This window comes from Mirounga leonina, unplaced genomic scaffold (assembly GCF_011800145.1).
Source record: "Mirounga leonina isolate KUSES-001 unplaced genomic scaffold, KU_Mleo_1.0 Mir_82, whole genome shotgun sequence".
NCBI lineage: Eukaryota > Metazoa > Chordata > Mammalia > Carnivora > Phocidae > Mirounga > Mirounga leonina.
This window is the reverse complement of record NW_023270825.1, coordinates 55,686,876-55,703,227: the sequence shown is the minus strand read 5'-3', so window position 1 is coordinate 55,703,227 and position 16,352 is coordinate 55,686,876. Positions and strand designations below refer to the sequence as shown.

At 33.8% G+C, this 16,352-nt stretch overlaps 1 long non-coding RNA gene across 1 annotated transcript in view; it reads left to right on the top strand.

Moving 5' to 3' along the window:
* Positions 1-13,090, top strand: part of LOC118002216 — a 60,193-nt gene extending 47,103 nt beyond the window's left edge. Inside the window, exon 2 of the long non-coding RNA XR_004676988.1 lies at positions 12,389-13,090. This is a non-coding gene — a long non-coding RNA (uncharacterized LOC118002216). The remainder of the gene's footprint in view (positions 1-12,388) is intronic.
* Positions 13,091-16,352: the final 3,262 nt, after the last annotated feature.

Here is a 16,352-nt window from a genome sequence, read left to right as displayed (position 1 = left end):
TTTCCTCTCAGTATTGACATATCTTTAATGACTTTCAGTGATAAATGTTTGCCCAAGAGAAATTGGAATGGATGGCAACTCTGAGTAATAAAATAAGCCATTGGTTGTCGGGATACTATTATTAGTAAAATATAACCCATACAACTTAAAATTTGGCACTAATATAACAATATAAATGACTTCTGGCAAAGCTTAATATTTGCGGGCTTTATTACAAACTTTGTATTTTCTCTAATAAATCTCACTGAAATGTGAAAACTAAATACAGGAGCAATTGATGTGACACATTATTTTAGCGATATTCACTGAGAGACAAATATTTTATATCTCACTATTAGTGTCTTTGGGAATGATCAAATGTAGATATGTGTATTTTAATGGCAAAATCATTAGTATATTATTGATTTCAAAGGAAGAAATAGCAATAGGAATATCAATAATAGGAAATAACATGCTTCAATATAGAAAAATCTTACCACTGAGTCAGGAGCATTTATAAACTTCCAGGGAAACAAAAATCAGGGCTGAATCACACAACTGGATAGATTTTTGAAAAAGAAATTTAGTCAAATATTTGTTCTATAAAGAGTTTTGCCTTATCCATCCAATATAAATATATGTTTTTATTTTTTAGACACTGAAATGTTACAGATTTACATTATTTTCTAACATTTTGGCCTCAGTGACAGGATTATACCTAAATCATTTTGTTATTTTATAAAATAATTTTTACATGATCTCTTATTGCCTAAATTTAGAATATTTTACTTTATTTTCTGAAATGAATGAATTAAAAAGTACTAATCCATTTAAAATAACATTATGAGTTTGATCAACATGATTGCAAATGAAAATATTTTTCTACTCCAAATATTTGGATTTATCTGATACTTAATTTTTTTAATTCTCAGTGTTTTATTAATAGCTTTTCTGGGTTCTTTAAATATATTCATTAAGTTTTTGTAGTGTATATGAATGATTGTGATAGCAATATTGATGACACTGAGGAGGAGGAGGAGGATAAAAATGACAGAGTTGAAGTTTTTATAATTTTCTAGGCAGTCTGAGAATACAGCTAAATAATTCATTAAAAGGTTTTTAGGACTGTGCCTTACATGATGAATATTCAATATCTTCTGTTATTATTGTTAGGAAAATATGCCATTTTTCCTGATTTTAATATATCTTCACTTTTGCTCAAAATACTTAAATGAAAAAAGAATATAATATAAATTTTTAAATTTTATTTAATTAAAAAGAGAGCATATATATTAGAATTTTGATAATTCAAAAAAATATTTTCCTTTTTATAATAAACACTGTCCATTCCTATGGATAATTCTTTTCTGTTTTTTCTATTAAAACAAATCTTTGAATCTTCACTTCAAAATTGATCAGCAATGTGACCCTAGTTATTTGTTTTAATTTTCTGCATCTGAAGCAGTGTCTTTACCACCTGTACTACTTAACAATATGATAGAAATTTTTATTCCTACACTAATTTTTAATTTTTATTATTTTTATTTTTTTAAAGATTTTTCTTTATTTGACAGAGAGAATGAGAGAGCACAAGCAGGGGAAACAGTAGAGAGAGAGGGAGAAGCAGGCTCCTCTCTGAGCAGGGAGCCTGATGCGGATCATGACCGTAGCCAAAGGCAGATGCTTAATCATCTGAGCCACCCAGGTACCCCTACAATAGTTTTTTTAATTGATAATTAACAAATAGTGTTATATTAGTTTCAGATGTACAATGTAATGATTCAACAATTTTATACTCGATACTTGTCAAGGTAAGAGCACTCTTGATCCTCTTTATCTATTTCACTTCTCCCTGCTCCCACCTCCCCTTTGACAACCACCATTTTGTTTTCTGGATTTTAGAGTCTGTTTTTTATTTGTCTCTCTTTTTTTTCTTTGTTCATTTGTTTTGTTTCTTATTTTTTAAATTTTTTAAAAGATTTTATTTATTTATTGGACACAGAGAGAGAGCACAAGTAGGCAAAGCGGCAGGCAGAGGGAGAGGGAGAAGCAGACTCCCCACTGAGCAAGGAGCCCAACACGGGGCTCAATCCCAGAACGCTGGGATCATGACCTGAGCCCAAGGCAGCTGCTTAACTGATGAAGTCACCCAGGTGCCCCATTTGTTTTGTTTTTTAAATTCTGCATAGGTGTGAACATATATGGTATTTATGTTCATAATTTTGGCCTATTGCCTAACAAATGTCATTTGAAATTGAAATTATGTTTTTAATTACATGAAAATTTTTTTTGTTATTGGTATATTCTTAAATTGCTTTCCAAAAAAACCACGTTAACATTCTGTTCCACCTATAAGGTACAAGAACATTTATTTCACTGAATTTTAATGGAGTTGAGTATTTTTGTTACTGCTAATCGTTCTTCATAGATGACCAAAATGAAAAAACAAACATTTTTTATTGTTTATTTGATGACTAGAGAGGTTAAAATTATTCCCATGAATTTTTTAAATTTTGTCTTTATTTTTATGGAAATTTTCTGTATAAGATCAACTTATACAGAAAATTTCCATAAGAATAATTAGTTTCAGATGTTAAACTGATGTTGACACATATATATGCCAATTAAGTACAAATTCATTACTCGTATAGTATAACTTCTTGGGAAGAACAGGACATGCTTCCCAATGGGTATGAAAATGGGCAACTGACTTGGGTGTAGTTAAGGGACAGCACTGAGACAAGAGCTCCTATGCATGAATGTGGGGCTTGCATAGTTTGAACTTCCTGTTTGTGCCAGGGAGAAAGCATGCCAGCTTTCTTATAGGATTTCCCAGATGTGGAGCAAGTGAGTAAGAGGGAGGATGGAAATTGAAATGTCAGCAGTCAACTCTGATATAACCAGGTTTGAGGGAAAGCAAATAAGAAGCTACATTTACCACCCAATTAAATAAGAGCTTGGAAATATAAATCTGGAGCTTGGAAATATAAATCTGGACCAGTAATATACAAATGAAAGATATTAGTGCAGAGATGATATTCAAAGCCACGGAATTGGATGACAACCTAAGTAAAAAACTGTAATTAGAAAAACATAAAGCAGTACAGGGAGATCAGGTAAATGCTGATGAATGAGCAAAGTAGACTAAGGAGACAGAGTTGGAAGTAAAGAAGTGCTTAGAATATCAAGAAGAGAAAGTGTGTCAAGGAGGCAGTAATAGGGGCACCTGGGTGGCTCAGTGGTTTAAGCATCTACCTTTGGCTCAGGTCATGATCCCAGGGTCTTGAGATTGAGCCCTGCATCGGGCTCCTTGCTCAATGGGGAGCCTGCTTCTCCCTCTGCCTGCCATTCTCTCTCTCTCTCTCTCTCTCTTTCTCTGTCAAATAAATAAATGAAATCTTTAAAAAAAAAAAGAGAGAGATGTTTTTTTCAAATGTTGGCAGTCATTTTGACATAAAGCTTTGTTATATTGCCTAACTTAATTGCTTAATAAACAGAACTGTTTATTATTTTTTTTTATATGTGGGAGGCATGTAAAAGTTAACAAGACACTAATGGCACTATGAACATAGAAAGCTTGGGTAACTCTGATATAATCATCGAAGACAATGGAAGAATATTTGAACTAGGTGACATTTCAAGTGCACTTTATGTTCCCAGTCAGAATTTTAAAGTGAGATCCATCATCATGATTTTGTGTTTTTCTTCAGCCTTATTCCAGACACACAGATGCAGTATATAATTTGGGGGGGTTTAATTTAACAAGGTTTGTAATTTTTTCAACCAGCTAAGAGTTCAGTCATGGAGAAATGATGGAAAGTTGAAAATACATTAAAGGGAGTAATTGTAATGTTTGATCATAGTATCTAAGATGGATTGAAGGAAAATAAGAATGTGAGGTAGGAGGGGGCCAGTAACTAATATCATAGGATCAGAAGGGTTTAAGGTCCCATTTAGATCAAGGAGTTGTATTCAGTGCACAAAAAGAATGGAAATGGGTATGACTATAAATAATTTTAAGATCTATGAATGCGGGTAAATATCATAAGAGGAATGAAGAAAAAATCGGTTTTATCAGATGTCAAACTTGACTGAGGTTAGTTCAAAAAAAAGTGGGAATAGAAATTGAAAATAGCGAGTAAAAAACAAAGGTTTTGAAGAAAATATTTATTTACTTATTTATTCTAATGTAAAAGAAAGGCAAGCTCATAGAGGGACAGAAAGTAAAGGATATAAGAAATCTCCTCCTACCTCTTGCCTTCTGCAAAGTTGTACTTGGAATCTGAATACTAATTACAGTTATAAAAAATGTATAATAAATTAAAAGATATATAATAGGATTCTTTTGACGGTCATCTTTGTGGCTGTAAAGAAAGGTGGTCATTAGGATTAGAAAATTCCTGGTATATTATTATTCATATGTTATCATTGTATATATAACTTAATACTAGTAAAATAATCTAATCTATATTTATACCTCAGATGATGGACAAACGTCTGCTTCACTCATGTAAACATTTTTTCTCTGTGTTACTATCATATTTACTTAAGTCTTTTATTTAGGGCTATTTTTAAGATCTATAAAATAGAAACTGCTATATGGAATGAGGTGAATAAAATTAAATGAGTGTATAACATAAATAGGAAAAGGCAATAGAATTAAAGTCATTGTGGAAAAATGGTAGGTGCTAGATTAGTACAGGGAAATACTTCACTTTTAGTAGTTTAGTGTACAAATTGAATGTAAAATTATGTAAGTAATAAATATTTTTAAAGCACTACTGCTAAAAATATGGACTACAAGGCCTATTGTCTCAATATCATATCTGATTGCCTGCATTTCAGCACAGTATTCAATTTAAGAATCATCTGGAAATATGCTTGAGTCCAAATATCTTCCCCACTAGGAGGATCTATGAATTCTTTTTTGAGTTAAATCTGATTTTACTAAGTTTGGGTGGTAACACACAATTGTTGAATACATTGAATATGGTCTGAGTGATAATTTGAGCAGCTAGGAAAGGCATCCAGTACAGGTCATAGTTTCTAGTGTTTAATGTGTGGCCAAGAAGGAGTAATTTTAGATGATAATTATTGAAATTGGACAAATACGGTTTCTGAAATAGAAACATATGGACACTAGACCCAGGACAGGGTGGTAATTAAGAAGAATACAGTAAGAGAGGAAAGATCAAGTTAAAAACAAATTGCCCTACTTCACAGTTTTGCCTAAGCATACGAGAATACTAACTTCTTGTAAAATGATTTTTTGTTTTTTTTGGTAAAAACCCCTGATCAGGAATATCTATTTCTGGACCTTTCTGATTTGGTCAGGACTCTGAATCTAAAAATAATTTTAAATTGTCAAATGATAATACCATATTATTTTAAAAAGCGCACTATAAATTCCCATAGTGTATCAGTGATTATATAAGGATTAAGGATTTAAGTTTTCCAATGAAAAAAGCATGTACAAATGACTGACTAAATACAAATTTCAGATTTGTATGGAGAGAAGATGTCAATAATACCTGAAGTGTTGGGGTCCTTGGGTGGCTCAGTCGGTTAAGCTCTCCTCCTTCTGCCCCTGCTCATGTGCTCTCTCTTGCTCACTCTCTCTCTCAAGTAAATAAATAAAATCTTAAAAAAAAAATACCTGAAGTATTGAAAATAAAATGTTCAAATAAGTAGTGAGTAGAGGTAATTACTATTTTACTAATTTCTATTGTAGTACCCTATTTCACATGTATTATAGAATTCCAGGAAGAATCTAATTATTTGTTTGAGTCTCCATTCCTTAGGAAAAGAAATGGAAAGAAATTTGTAACTTTTTGCTTAGGAAAGCCAATATACATGGTATTTGAAATTTTGAAAAGTCTTTTAATATGTGCATCATGTTTTGCACACCCATAGATACAATAATGAATGCAAATTATTATTTTTTACCACTTCCTAGATCAAGTTGTCAATTAACAATTTACAAAATTTTATCTAATAATATAATATTAGGGTTGAAAGGAATAGATAGCTTTTATAATGCTATATTTTTATAGAATTTTAATGCTAAGACTGGCATATAAAATTTATTAAAGCAAATTCCCATTGATAAAAGAGGAAGGATAGGAAGACTCCATTGAAGCTTATTTTATAATCTATTTAATATTTTAATGTATATTGCCCCAAATATGGAAAGTTGCATAATCATTTTCCCTTAATGCATTTACCATGGAATTCTTTGTCTGATAGTTTTCTGGTGAACTTAAAATTCTTTTCATCCTTCCCAAAATCTGAATTTCTTTTATGCACTATTTTATATGAAAATTACTTTCTATATATTCTTATCACAGCTTTGAGATTTTCAATTCCAATAAGGGAGACCATGAAGAAAATATTTTTTCATTGTATGATTTGTAAAACAGGAGATTGGAACTAGCTAGAGAAAAGAGATATAAAATGGAAAGCTGGGCAGGACTAGAAATTTCTTCAGGGAAGCCCTGGAATGGTAAATTGGGGAAAACTAACATTGAATTTTGGGATTGCATTCCTATCTCTTTTGATTTGGGTAGTGATGTTCAGACAAGAGGCAGTTGCAGGATATAGTCACGATGGTGTTCTAACAAAAAGTTACTGTTTAAAATCTTGTTGCCATAGAAATAAGTAGTTTGTTAAAACATATACATCAGCAAGTGAGAACTGTCCTCAGGTTGATTAGTAATTAAAATAAATCACACTTTACCAATAAATTATTTTGCATTCTGGGGACGATGTGAGTGCATATAGAGTACCACAATATTGTTCATTAGTTTGCACAAACTCAGTGACTCTGAATATAGAACATCTGTATGAAAGGAAAAATCAATGGGTAAGTTAGCAAGAAATTGTACAAACTTATCATTAAAAATACTTTACTAATTGTAAGAAAACATTTGACAAACCAAAATGGAGGGACATTCAACAAAAGATGTATCTTCTGTAAAGTGTCAGTCATGGTGAACAAAGACAGAACTGTGAAAGATTAGAAAAGATCTAAGAGATATGATTAAATGCAACATGTTATCACGGTTTGTGCCCTAGAACAGAAGAACGTTCGTTGGAAAATCAAATCAAAGTCTGTAGTTTGGTTAATATTGTATCAAAATTAATGTCTATTTTGCGGAATATACCATGGTTATGTAAGATTTTAAGATTAGGGGAAGCTGATTGAAGGCTTTATGGGAATTCTCAATATTATATATGCAAGTCTTCTGTAAATCTAAAATATTTCAAGATGAAATTTAAAAAAGACACCAGAACAAGGCATTTAAAATATTTCTAAGAAAGAAGCAATGTTACATATCAATTATTTGTAAAATACTCATTATCTTAAATGTTAATACATGCTTTATGATTAGCATATGGCTTCAATGTTTTCTTCTTGTTATGAAAGTCAAAATATTAATTAAGGTTCTCATAGATTTATATAAAATCTAAGTTCATTATCCTTTTTTCCTCTAAGGTATATGTTCATCAATTTTTACTTCTATTAACATATCTTTAATTAGTGGGTTTAACATGTCTGAAATAATATTGATTGAGAAAATATCAACTATAAAGAAGATATGGAAATATTATATAAAATCTTGGTGCTCCTACATTCCTTTTTCTATACCTTTTTTTTACATTAAAACTTTAACATATTACTAATAGATTTTAATTATTTCTGATAGTTTGAACATCTGTGATTCTGATTGTTGCTTTGTCCTTTTACACTATTTTTTTTATGTTTTTTCATTCTTCATAATTTTTGTTGAAATTCAGTAGTATTACACTGCTATATGTTACTCAGCTCTCCTTAGCCTGCTGGTGAGAGGCTGGGCAGTGGTGTAGGGCAAGATGGGGAATGGAGGCCAGGTGGGATTATTTTTCTTCTCATCAAACCTCACTGTGATTCTGGGTTTTGATGGTGTGGCCTTCCTGGTGCTCCTGTCGCTCTCCCTATGATAGCTCTGAGCCCGCTATACATTCCTGCCACTAGCCTCTTTCCCATTGCTGAGATCAGAAATGCTACTTTGGCTGATAGGTACCTCTTCCAAATCCTCAAACATCCCCTGAGAAAGAGCAATCCCAAATGCCCATCTTACCTCTCTCAACTTCTGTTTTCCCCTTGATATTAGCCAGAGAACCCCTCTTTATGATACATAGAGAAATTTCTTCAGTTAACATCATTTTCCCAGATATTTTTATTTTCTTCTGTCTTTACTAAAGTACAAGTCCTTGAAAATACTTAAACGAATGTATCTGTAAAATAAATAATAAATAAATAAATAAATAAATAAATAAATAAATAAATAAATAAAATGAAGTAGGACCCAGATGATATGGCTTACAATGCTGAAGGTGACAAAAGCAAGCAAACACATAAATAATACATTCATGTATTTATTACCATGGTGGTATTTGCCTCACCACAATGAAATAAATATACCTTAATAATAGTATAGTAGTTAAAGCAAAGGAGATGATACTCCTATTTTGTAGGTGTGTGTCCATGTGCACGTGTTGTGTGTGTTTGTGTGTGTTTGGTATGTGTGCTTTTTAACACCTGACAAAAATTGCTGTGGTTCTGTGGTCAGTTTTGGATTGGTTAGATAAATAAGGACAAAAGTAAAAATACTTTCAAATGTATTTGTTGAAAGACTGGAATGATTGAATGGAGACCCTAGTGGAAAATGTATGACAAAATGTAACAAGGGAACTTTATAACTCTTGAAGGTTGTCTACAGACTACCTACATGGACTGAGGTTATTACACTAACCAAGCTTCCATTGCACAGAATATAGCCTTTTGACAACATTAGTTTTAAAAATTGTGCAAATTTTAATTTATGTGATGTTGAAGGTTGAGCAGGAGGACAATATGTATATGTTCAATAAATTCCATAAGAGAAACATATAAAAGTTAAATAGATAACTTTATTGTTTTAATTAATGTATACATATGTTTATTTTCTTATATAAATTATAACTAGGACAAATGTAGGTCATATAGTCATTTATTTATTTATTTTAAAGATTTAATTTATTTATTTGACAGAGAGAGACACAGCAAGAGAGGGAACACAAGCAGGGCGAGTGGGAGAGGGAGAAGCAGGCTCCTGGCAGAGCAGGGAGCCGGATGCGGGGCTTGATCCCAGGACCCCGGGATCATGACCCGAGCCGAAGGCAGGCGCTTAATGACTGAGCCACCCAGGCACCCCTCATTTATTGTTTTTAATGAAAGATGTTTTTTCTAGTCCTCATTAAATAGTATAGGCAGAGTGAATGGATTTTTATGATCCTTTATCTTATTAGTTTATAAATATTTAATAGAAACTAAAATAAAAAATATTTACAACCTTCATTGATAACTATTCTTTCATTTATTTATTTATTTTTAAATGTCTCATTAGTCAATCTAGGTACTGATCCTGTAACTTATAAACATAAAGTCCTTGTCCCGTGTGTGTCAAAATTCAGTGCAGACACTGTCATAACATCATGTAGGTCCTATAGTATAGGGGAAATGAAAGAAATGCTACAGGAGCAAAATAAGGGAGTCCCATAGTTTACATCATGCAGTTATTTGAGTGTTTGTTGAAGAAGGTAGGTTTTTATCTGAGTCTTCAAGGACGAAAAAAAAAATTGCCACAGGAATTGCAGTACTAGGTATTTACCCCAAAGATACAAAAGTAGGGATCCGAAAGGGTATGTGCACCCCAATGTTTATAGCAGCAACATCCACAATAGCCAAACTGTGAAAAGAGCTGAGATGTCCCTCAACTGATGAATGGATAAAGGAGATATGGTCCATATATACAATGGAATATTACTCAGCCATCAGAAAGGATGAATACCTACCATTTACATCGATGTGGATGGAACTGGAGGGGATTAGGCTGAGAGAAATAAGTCAGTCAGAGAAACAATTATCATATGGTTTCACTCATATGTGGAATATAAGAAACAGCGCAGAAGATCATAGTGGAAGGGGGGGAAAACTGAATGGGAAGTCATGAGGGAGAAAAACCATGAGAGATTCTTAACTATGGAAACAAACTGAGGGTTGCTGGAGGGGTGGGTGGTGGGGGAATGGGGTAATTGGGTTATGGGCATTAAGGAGGGCAGGTGATGTGATGAGCACTGGGTGTTATGTACAAGTGATGAATTATTGAACACTACATCTGAAACTAATGATGTACTATCTCTTGGCTAATTGAATTTAAATTAAAAAAAAGAAAATAAAATTGCCAAATGTGGTGTAGGGTAGAGCCTCCAGGCAATGGTAAGAGCAGTAGCTTTGAGGCAGTAAATTGTGTGATCTGGTTGGGAGATAGGAGGTTCATCAAGTTTGAGCTATGATAACTGGAAAAATAAGAGTTAAATCACATATTTCAGAGATTTACATATTATATTAAGGGATAAAACTTAGCTTGAGTTGAGGTGTATGGGAGTCTTCATGTATTTGTCTGAGAGCAGATTTTTATTTTTGGAACGTAATCCTAATAGCTGCATAAAACATATTCTGATGTAGGAAGAGAGTAATGTTGTCCATATAACTACTTCCAAAAATAAAATATTTCTCCAGAGATAGATATCAGGTCCAATACTTAGAGCCACAGGGAAATATATCTGGAATCCTCAAAGTACTACCTTTGTCTACATTAATGGGTTAGAAATATAAATGTCTAGTCCCAGGGTACCCAGTTACTAACATATGAACATAACTATTATATAAAACTTTACACATGTATTTCCTTAGCCATCCTAGATTAACTCTCTTTGCAGTAATCAAATGGTTTATGACTGAAAATCCCCTCTAATTCCCGTCACCTATAAGGAATTAAGCCATTTCTTTTATAACATTGTGTATCATCAGAAACTAGTTTTTAAAAATTCACTTTTGTTACACTGGTATTGATGATACAGTCAATTGCCTATTTTTTTTTAAATACACTTCTAACATAGTTTGGGCACTGAGCTATTTCTAACAAGTGTTTGGTTTACAAATAAAGCTTTTTTTTTAACTTAAGGAGTTTAGAAAGGAAATTACGATACTGAGAAAAATGTCTCATCGGGAATAAGAAGTCACATGTCTTTCTAATAGTAATTTGTGGCTTTTTTTTTTTTAAGATTTTATTTATTTATTTGACAGAGAGAGACACAGCAAGAGAGGGAACACAAGCAGGGGGAGTGGGAGAGGGAGAAGCAGGCCTCCCGCCGAGCAGGGAGCCCGATGCGGGGCTCCATCCCAGGACCCTGGGACCACGACCCAAGCCGAAGGCAGATGCTTAACGACTGAGCCACCCGGGCACCCCAATTTGTGGCGTTTTCAAACTGTGTTTTTCATTTTCATTTCTCTTTAAACCAGTCTATTATTAAAAGCAATTATATAATTAAAAATAATTTCATATTCCCTAAAAATATGTGCTTTTGGGGGGTGCCTGGGTGGCTCAGTCATTAAGCGTCTGTCTTCGGCTCAGGTCATGATCCCAGGGTCCTGGGATCGAATCCCACATCAGGCTCTCTGCTCGGCGGGAGGCCTGCTTCTCCCTCTCCTCCTGCTTGTGTTCCCTCTCTCACTGTCTCTCTCTCTGTCAAATAAATAAATAAAATCTTTAAAAAAATATTTATATGTGCTTTGGGATCTATTGGAATGTGACTTTCTTTAGCATTCAAAATACGTCATTGTTTTAGAAATAGCAAGAATAATGAACATTTATTTAATGATACCATGGAAAAAATAGAATTTATTAAAACATTAGGGCGCAAGTAATGATCCATGGGCAAGCGTGGACATGCACATAACACACTGATTCTCTGACTCTGAGAGAAATAATATAAAGCTATAAAATATGTAAGATATTTATTGAAATATGGCCATTGGGCATATTTAAATTCTTTAAAAAGATATGTAGGAGACTTATAGTAATGAGTATATCAGTTCCTGCTATTAAATGATCTCTATTTAGGCAAGAAAACTTAATAAAATCAAGTTCTGAAGTAGTTTGCTACAAAAAATATCTTCAGAGAATAAATAGTCAAAAGAATATCCTATTGGAAATATCGAAGGCTGCCTCTGTTTTATACATAGGCACATTAGGGAAAAAAAAAATGTTTCGAAAAACAGTAAACAATGCTTGTGAAATGATTACTTACATTTTAATTCGCGGTCTAGTACTTTGTTTACGGTATGCGAAATGGCAGGTTCCAAAGCTCCTTTTCGAAATGTGCCTAATGATCTGTGAGAACACAAATTTATCTATTGTAACAAGCTGTGCAGCTCTGTGTGATAGCTAGATGCAAGAGTGATCTTCTGATAATCTACTGTTTACTGACAGACCAAAATATGTCTTTAAGAAAACTGCCATTATTTCCTTTATTTCCTTCACAGATGAAGTCAAAGATCCTTGAAGCAGAAGCTGTATCTGAAGAAGCTATATATGAACCCAGTTCAAAGCAAGTAGACAAATATGATTCTAGAAAGCAAACATTGGCATTAGGAGACAATTACTTAGTTTTCCTAACCTTTTTCTTGTGGCATTTGAAATGACAAATAGATTGGGGCAATATGTGTGCATGCCATTTAATTAAAAATAAAGATATATGCCTGAGGTAATAACATGGCTCATTTCAGAAAAACTTTTAAACAGGATTGAATAGAACTGCCTCAAAATACCTTATAGGGAAGAATGAAGGGACTGGACTCCAGGGCTAAAAGAAACAATACTGAACAAACAAACAAATAAGCCAAATCAAAACAAACAAAACCTGCCAAAAGAAGCCAAGACAAAGAAAAGATTAAGCAATCCTAGGAATAGTAAATTTACGACATGACAGACTATTAAATCTGACTATAGAGATTAAGCCAAAAATCAAGTACACAAAATAACAGCTGAATTAAATATGAACTTCTCATGGATTCTCGATTCTGGAAGCCCACTCATTCCTACAAGTCCATACTCTGATGGCACTGATGTGTGTGGTTGGACATGGTAGAGAACTGAGATTTCCCGTCATCATATGATTGTACTTTGTAAAAGAATGGTTAAATAATTTTCATAATCAAAACATTGAACTGAGAAATATCCACATACTGAAAACAAAAAAAGGAATGAGGAAAACAATTCAGTCTAGCTCTTAATTCTTTGCATGTATAAGTGGAACAAAAATAGACTAATACCCTAAATGTCCCACAGGCTGAATTGGGAGCACTGTCCCAGAGGTGGCTTTTTTTGTATCCCACTCCGTGGTCAGGATGGCAACTGAAAGTATTTTCTTCTGTCTGGACAGCAATCAGCACCCAGTGAATAAAGCTAGTCAATTTTAGCCTCACCTTCCAAATTCCTAAGGAAACAACTGGAAATATAGGCTACAATACCAAATATAAGAAATTATTTCAGTCTTTAATTTGGTATATTAATGTATTAGACACATTTTAAAAATGAGTAGTACTTTATACTAAACATATCTTTTCATTTAAATATTCCACTTGTTTGTTATTTATAGAAGTACAAGAAACTGTATAATGCACTTGATAAAAAAAAAGTACAGTATAAATCACAATAAATGAGCTCCCTAAGGCTAAAAGAATGTTTCAACACAAAATATTCAGCATGGAAATATGGCTTCTGGCAGGCATGATGGAACAAAAGCATGTTTTAAGCTAGATTTAATAATCTGCTTACTAAATTTGTTACCTGGTATACACAGCATTTTCCCATTTTGCTCAATAACATGAATATATTAAATAAAAGCTTCTAATTTTATTCCCTGTTTAAAAAATATTTCTTTTTTGCTATTAAGAACTGTCATATAGAGTTAACGTTTTTCTCCTAGAATTTTTCTTAATAATGTAGCTTTGGATACACTTACTGAAAATTACTTGGCATATTTTATAATAATCTTGCTTTTATTGAAGAAATTATTTCCACTATTCTTTTTTTTTCAGTTGCATCATAAGACTGTTTATATTACAATCATAATACATGAAACTTGATGGTAATAACTTTCACCCACACTTCATTGCCTCCTAATAGCCAAAGAGACTATAATTTTGAGTTTTTAAGTTTTATTTCGACAGTGAATAGAAGTGTGGAAGTGGGGGATAGAGAATTACTGAGTTTGGTGCAAGAGGCAAGAAAGAGTTTCTGGAACATATAAAGCCTCCAGTGAATGTCAAGATAGATAAAGAATGAGTCTCATGGCTGTCCTCAATATCTCTTCGGAAGTTGATAGCTAACTATCAGTTACCTTTGAGGTGATTTTCGCTTGTGTCCATGTGACCTAATTCCATATAAACTTCATTTCTGAAGGGTACTGTCTAGGAAAAGTGTTGTACCCACGTAAACTTAAAGGGACAAATTAAAACATGCGGAGAAGAATAATTCCACTCATCCTCTTTCCTCACGCTGCCCTTTTCCTTACACAGTTCTTCTATTATATCACAGGCCAAGTTTAAGATATATGGTATCTGGCATAACATTTCATTTTTTTTAAAGATTTTATTTATTTATTTGAGAGAGAGAGAGTGAGCAAGTGAGAGAGAGAGAGCAGGAGCAGGGGGAGGGGCAGAGGGAGAGGGAGAAGCAGACTCCCCGCTGAACAGGGTGCCTGACTCAGGGCTCTATCCCAGGACCCTGAGATCATGACCTGAGCTGAAGGCAGACACTTAACAGACTGAGCCACCCAGGCACCCCTGGCTTAACATTTCAAATGATATGCAGCTCTTCATGTGTGATACAAATGGGTGAGAAGAGACCCCACTTACACACTTCATGCATGTTTTCATTTTTCCAAGGATACGGACACTTAACCAGGAGCAGGCCACATGCAGTCTATTCTATCAAACGTTTTCCTGACTCGTAGCTCTGTGATGTGCACCCACGCTCCTAGCTTCATGCGCTCCTAGCATCCAGGGTAGGGTTATGCAAGTTCAGGAAAAGCTCAGTTCTTACAGGGAGACAACCCTTTTATATCGTGTTTAACCTGTCAGTGAGGAAGAACTTTGATGAACATGCTGTGTGCTTCCTGCTAATGAAATAGATTTTCCTGTTTTGACCATCACATCATTTAGGTAACAAAGGGGCATCCAAGCCCAGGTGTCCCTTAATGTCTCTTACTCCAGGTATTCGACAGTGTCAAAGTGCCATTTTATCTTAGTTCTTTATGGACCCTGTTGTGTAGATTTCTTTGTAGTTAAATAATCTTCTCTATAAATCCAGCTTCTCCGACTGACTTTCCTTGTGTAAGTCTGGTGAATTGTGGCATTAAATATGTAAAATTTGTTCCATCCAGGGGCAAGCTCCCTAGGAACCATAGCTGGGTAGAGACCTCTCTATTTCTGAATTGAACCATGAAGATCTGCTCTAAGAATCATGACTTCAAGAGAGCTCAGCACAGAATTTCCCAGCAGGAGTTTTAGGTCCTTCTAGTCACAGAGCCAAGCCAAGCTATCTAAACTGTTAAGCAGATAAAAATCATTAATAAACAAAAAGTGAATCTGGGGATTGCTAGAGGAATTTAAGATTTTAAAAAGCACATCATAAATCCCACTGCCCTTATCATGGCCAGGAGTGGCCAAAACCAAACATCCAGACCTCCCCAATGATGAAGATAGAGCTTTTTCAGTACAGCTATAAATCAGCTCTATCCTACACAAGTGTATATTAGTTTATAAATTAAAATTTCACCAGGTACACTTTATACTTTTTAGGAAATCTTACTGTTATGTTTTACATTATCAATTTGACAAGGTTACAACTACTGTTATACATGATTATAAACAACACAACATACATTTTTACCCTGAGAAAACAAAATGATGTATGTACAATAATAGAGTATTGTAATAATAATACTGTAATAATAATCTTGCACCTAGAACTCTAAAACATTTTAATCAGCTCTTATTTTCCTCCAAATATTATGAGTTACTAAGTAAAGTTAATAATGGACACCAATAATCAAATTAGATCTATGTCAATTGAAAAAGTGTGAAATATACAATAATTTTGCATTCATAGTTTACTCTCAGCATCTCATCCAATTTTTTTTCCCCTAATTTTTCTATGAAAAGATGCCAAGGGGTGCCTGGGTGGCTCAGTCATTAAGCGTCTGCCTTCGGCTCAGTCATGATCCCAGGGTCCTGGGATCGAGCCCGGCTCCCTGCTCCGCGGGAAACCTGCTCTCCCTCTCCCTCTCCCTCTCCCACTCCCGCTGCTTGTGTTCCTGCTCTCGCTATCTCTGTCTCTGTCAAATAAATAAATAAAATCTTAAAAAAAAATAAAAAATGCCAAAGTAGATTTGAGCATGGTCAAAAATGATTTAATTATACTGCAATTCTCAGTTTTTTCTCA